Source organism: Rattus norvegicus, chromosome 2 (assembly GCF_021556685.1).
Source record: "Rattus norvegicus strain SHRSP/BbbUtx chromosome 2, alternate assembly SHRSP_T2T, whole genome shotgun sequence".
NCBI lineage: Eukaryota > Metazoa > Chordata > Mammalia > Rodentia > Muridae > Rattus > Rattus norvegicus.
Window position 1 is genome coordinate 65,758,036 of NC_141535.1, and position 5,635 is coordinate 65,763,670.

Genomic DNA, 5,635 nt, shown 5'->3' on the forward strand with positions numbered 1-5,635 from the left:
TGTATTAAATGTTTCTGTCTTTTTATCTTGTTTGTGTTCTGAATAAATACAATGTTTAATAAGATATGAGAGTTGACTCATACTATAACTTAAAATGAGTTCTTTCTCCAACATGTTCTGAGTTGCAATTATAATTAAGTTTGACAATCTCAGATTACACAGATAAATAAAAGGAACTGAGTGGGTTAATATACATAAAAGAAACAGGAATATATGGTAAATAATAAGAAGCAAATAAGCAGTTAACATGTTGCTCTCTGTCTAGTATATACCTCTCCTAAGGCCAGAGATTTTATGTAAAATATTATTAAGGTTTTTACACCTGAAAGATGCTCAAACGCATAACAAGAACACATGTTCTACTATGTACATAGAAGCCTTATTTATAATTGCCTAAAGCTGGAAAGGACCTAGATGTCCTTCAACAGAGGCCTGACTACAGAAAATGTGGTACACACATTTTCAACTATTAAAAACAGTCACTTCATGAAATTCATAGGCAAGTGGATGGAACCAAAATATATCATCCTGAGTGAAGTAAAATCCAGTCACAAAAGAAAACACATGGTATGCACTCACATATAAGTGGATATTAGCCAAAAATTTGGAATACCTAAGAAAATTACTCATAGTTCATATGAAACTCAAGAAGAAGGAAGACCAAAATGTGAATGCTTCATTCCTTCTTAGAAGGGAGAACAAAATGCTCACTAGAGAAAATACACGGACAAAGAATGGAGTAGGGATAGTCATCTAGAGAGTGCCTCACCTGGGGACCCATTCATTTGTAGCCACCAAACCTAGCCATTATTGCTGATGCCAAATGTGCTTGCTGCCAGGAGACAGATATGGGTGTCACCTGAGAGGCTCTGTCAGAGCCCTACTGATACAGATGAGATGCTTGTCACAAATCATTGGACTGAACAAGGAGATCCCAATGGATGAACTACAGAAAAGACTGAAGGAGTTGAAGGTGTTTGCAACCCCACAGGAAAAACAATAATATGAACCAACCAGACTCCACCAGAGCTCCCAGGGACTAAACCACCACCCAGTGAGTACACATGAAGTGACCCATGCATACAGGCACATATCTAGCAGAGGATGGCATTGTCCAACAACAAAAGGAGGAAATGCCTTTGGTCCTGTGAAGGCTTGTTTCCCCAAAGTAGGTGAATGCCACTGCATTGAGGTAGGAGTGGGTACATGGGAATGGGAGCAATCTCATAGAAGAAGGGAAAGGGGGTATGGGAGAGAGGGGAAAGGGGATAGCATTTGAAATGTAAATACATAAAATGTCCAAGAACAATAAATTTCAAAAAAATATTGAGCTTTATAGATAACTTGAAGAAATTGTGCCATGCTGTTGCAACTTAATTGTGAGATAATAAATTATAGATTTTTGATAAAATGCAAAACAGAGAAGAAAGTAATCCTGGTGTGAAAAGATTGAACTATAGGATATAGAAAAAGTTTTCCATGCAACCAATTATAGAGTATAGTATGTAGTTTAAGTGACAAAATCAGTAGACACAATTAGTAGTAGATAGAGATTTATTTTTTTTAATTTTTGTTGTTTATTTATTTATTGGAGATTATTAAACAGGTTGGAGAAAATATGCTATATATAGTTTTTGTAACATGAGTGATAATTCTTTTTTTTCATCTTTATTAACTTGAGTATTTCTTATTTACATTTCGATTGTTATACCCCTTCCCGGTTTCCGGGCCAACATACCCCTAACCCCTTCCCCTCCCCTTCTCTATGGATGTTCCCCTCCCCATAACCCATTACCGCCCTACCCCCAACAATCACGTTCACTGGTTTCACTCCAGATTTTATTCTCTTCCTGGTTCATCCCCCTGACAGTTCCACATCACAACCTCCTCCCTACCCACTACCCTGCACTCCCCAGTCTGCCTGCACAAGGTTGTCCTCACCCCACTCATCCCACCAGACCTCTAAACTTCCTGAGGCCTCTAGTCCCTTGAGCATTATGTGCATCTTCTCTGACTGAAGCCAGTCCCGGGAATCTTCTGTTGTATATATATTGGAGACCTCACCTCAGCTGATATATGCTTCATAGTTGGTGATCCAGTGCCTAAGAGATTTTGCGGGTCCAGGTTAATTGAGTCTGTCGTTCCTCCTTCAGGGTTGCCCCCTCCTCCGCCCCCTCCAGCTTTTCTCTAATTCAACCAGAGGGGTCAACAGCTTTCTATTCATTGGTTGGGTGCACATATATGCATCTGACTCTTTCTTGTTGGGTCTTTTGGAGAGCAGTCATGATAGGTCTCTTTGTGTGAGTGCCCCATGGCTTCAGTAATGGTGTCAGGCCTTAGAGCCTCCCCTTGAGCTGGATCCAACTTTGGGTCTGTCACTGGACCTTCTTTTCCTTGGGCTCTTTTCCATTTCTGTCCCTGCATTTCTTTCAGACACGAAGAATTATGGGTCAGAGCTTTGACAGTGGGATAGCAACCCCATCCCTCACTTGATACCTGTCTTTCTTACGGAGGTGGGTTCAATAAGTTCCCTTTCCCCATTGTAGTGCATTTCATCTAGGGTCCTCCCTTTTGAGTCCTGAGAGTCTCCAGCTTCCCAGGTCTCTGGTACATTCTGGAGGGTCCTCCCTACCTCCTTCTCCCAAGGTATCCTCTCCATTGTTTCTGCTGGTCCTCAGAGCTTTAGTCCTTTTCTCCCACCCAATACCAGATTATGATCCCCTCTGCCTGCACCTCACCCCCTTTCCCTCCCATTCCCCCTTGTGCTTGCTTTCTTCTCCCTCCCAAGTGGGACTGAAACATCCTCACTTGGGCCCTTCAACTTGTTGAACTTTTTGAGTTTTGTGGTCTGTATCTTGAGTATTGTGTACTTTTTTTTTGTTTGTTTGTTTGCTTGTTTTTGTTTTGGCTAATATCCAACTATTAGTGAGAACATACTTTGCATGTCCTTTTGTGTCTGAGTTACCTCACTCAGGATGATATTTTATAGTTCCATCCATTTGCCTATAAAACTCAGGATGTCCTCATTCTTAATAGCTGAGTACTATTCCATTGTGCAAATGAACCACATTTTCTCTATTTGTTCTTCTGTTGCCAGACTTCTGGGTTGTTTCCAGCTTCTGACTATCACAAATAAGGCTGCTATGAATATAGTGGAATATGTTCCCCTGTGGCATGGTGGAGCATCTTTTGGTTATATTCTGCAAAGTGGTATTTCTTTGTCTTTAGATCAGTCTATTTCCAATTTTATGAGGAACCTCCAAATTGATTTCCAGAGTGGTTGTACCAGTTTGCAACCCCACCAAAGCCTTTAACACTTTTACCCAAATATAGTTCAAAACCATTAGGTCTAATTACTTTTCTAAGACAGAAAGACAGCAGAGGTTTCCTGAATTCTAACATAACTATTGTTAGCCTTTTGTTTGTTTGTTTTCATTTTTTCTTTTTAGTCATCATTACAGTGTATTAGTTCTTTAACAATTTTCTTTTATATGTTTAACACATAACTAGCAATATCAATAAAATATTAAGAATGATTAAATGAAGTAAAAGTCTATCAGCACATAGTTTAAATATATACTTAACATGAAAAATAACAAGGCATTGATGCCATGATACACAGAAATTTCCAAAAAATGTATTCTCCTCAACTATGTTCACTATAAGTTAAAACCACTAGCATTCTTATCAAATGACTGAAATTTCAGGTAATACGCTCTGATTCTAATTTTCTGCAAAGCTTGAAACATACATTTTCTGCTATATTTGTACAAAATTTGGTTTCATACAAATATACAATTTGCATATCTGGAATTATATATTTTCAGATATGCAGTGAATCCATCTATCCCTAGCTACAAAAAGTGTGTCAGAGTATGCTGAGAGGACGTGGTAGATTGCCTACCTGGAGATATACAAAGGAAAACTATATCCAAGGAAAACTATAGAGTTTATTTGAATGTATTTTTGCAGTAATGGAAAGTTATTATCATCCTGATACCTTTCATATGATAATATCATGGTTGTTCCAAAAGCAGGGGAGAGAAAGCTTTTACTGCCTACAGTCTATTGTGATTTACTTCATAATATCACGATAATTTTGTATGGGGTAATGGGTCAAACTCTACGTTGACCCTGACACATCAAGCCCGAAGGGTTGTGAAGAAAACAAGTTAAGATTCTGCTTTGTAAAGCATTCTAATATTTGCATAAACTTTCCACCTTTTAATTTAGTTTTGATATATTCTTAACATACACATGCATATTTATGCTTCTTTGATAGAGCATTATTTTTAGAATTACACTGTTTCTGCATCAAGAGCTTCTCCCACAAAAATGCTAAGGCAACTATATTACTAAGTTATACTTTTAAAATACTCATAAAATGTTTTATGTAAATGAAATTAAAATTGAAACTAAAGCCCTCATGGAGATGTAATTTATACATTAAACTAATTTTCAATATTTCAGAATACTCTGTCAGACTGAATACAATCACATTTTAAAGGACATATATATCTCCATGGTATACCAAAAATGCAAGAAATATACTCTGGTTGCAATACTAAACACACACTATTTAGGTTTACAGTTATGTAGTGTCAAAGGTTTTCTTATATCACTTAGAATATATACACAGGTATTTTATTAAAAGTTTAAACCAATGTAAATATTCCATTCTTTGAGATAGTCTCATGAAAAGTGCTGACTTGGTAACATGTTTGATCAATAAAATAATACTAAAATCTCAAGAAAATAGTAATTATTAGAGAAGTTAGTAATTAAATAGATGACAATTCATGATGGGTAAATAGTATTAGTACAGTGCAACAGAATCAAATAAATGTATGCTAAGTAGATGCAAGAAAGTGTACCTGATGATTTAATATTTTTTGTCTTTTCACAGTCAGATGACTTAAACAAATCACATTATAAAGTAAAAAATTCACATTCCTGATGACATGGTTTTGTTTTACTATATTGTGTTTCTCTTTCATTTATATTGTCAACTTTTACAACTTACTTTATTTCTTTTAAGAGTAATTTGTTTTCATTTTTCTCTGATTTTAGCTATTTTTTAAAATTTTATTTTGTTATTTTATATTCCTCTCACTTACTACCCTGCTTCCAGTCATACTTCTCCCACACTTCCATAATACTTCTCCCATCCCCCAATGCCCATCTCCTTCTTCTCTAAACTGGTGTTTCCCCGCCCCCTACTTGCAACCTCCCCCTTATTCCCCTAACCTGGCACTTCAAGTCTCTGGGAGGTTAGGCACTTCCTCTACCAATGAGGCAGACAAGGCAGCCCACCGAGAAGAATATATCCAAAATACAGGCAAGCTTTTGGGATAGTCCCTGCTCCTGTTATTCGGGATGCATGTGAAGACCAAGCTGTACATCTGATACGTATGTGCCAGGAAGCCTAGGTCCAGCCTGTGTATGCTCTTTTTCTGGCGGATCAGAGTCTAAGAGTCCCAAGGGTCCACATTAGGTGACTCTGTTTGTCTTCCTGTAGTGTTCCTATTCCTTTCAGGCCTGTAATCCTTCCTTCTATTCTTCCTTAAGAGTCTCCAAGCTCCATCCACTGTTTGGGTGTCTGTATCTGTCTGAGTCAGCTGCTGGGTAGAGCCTC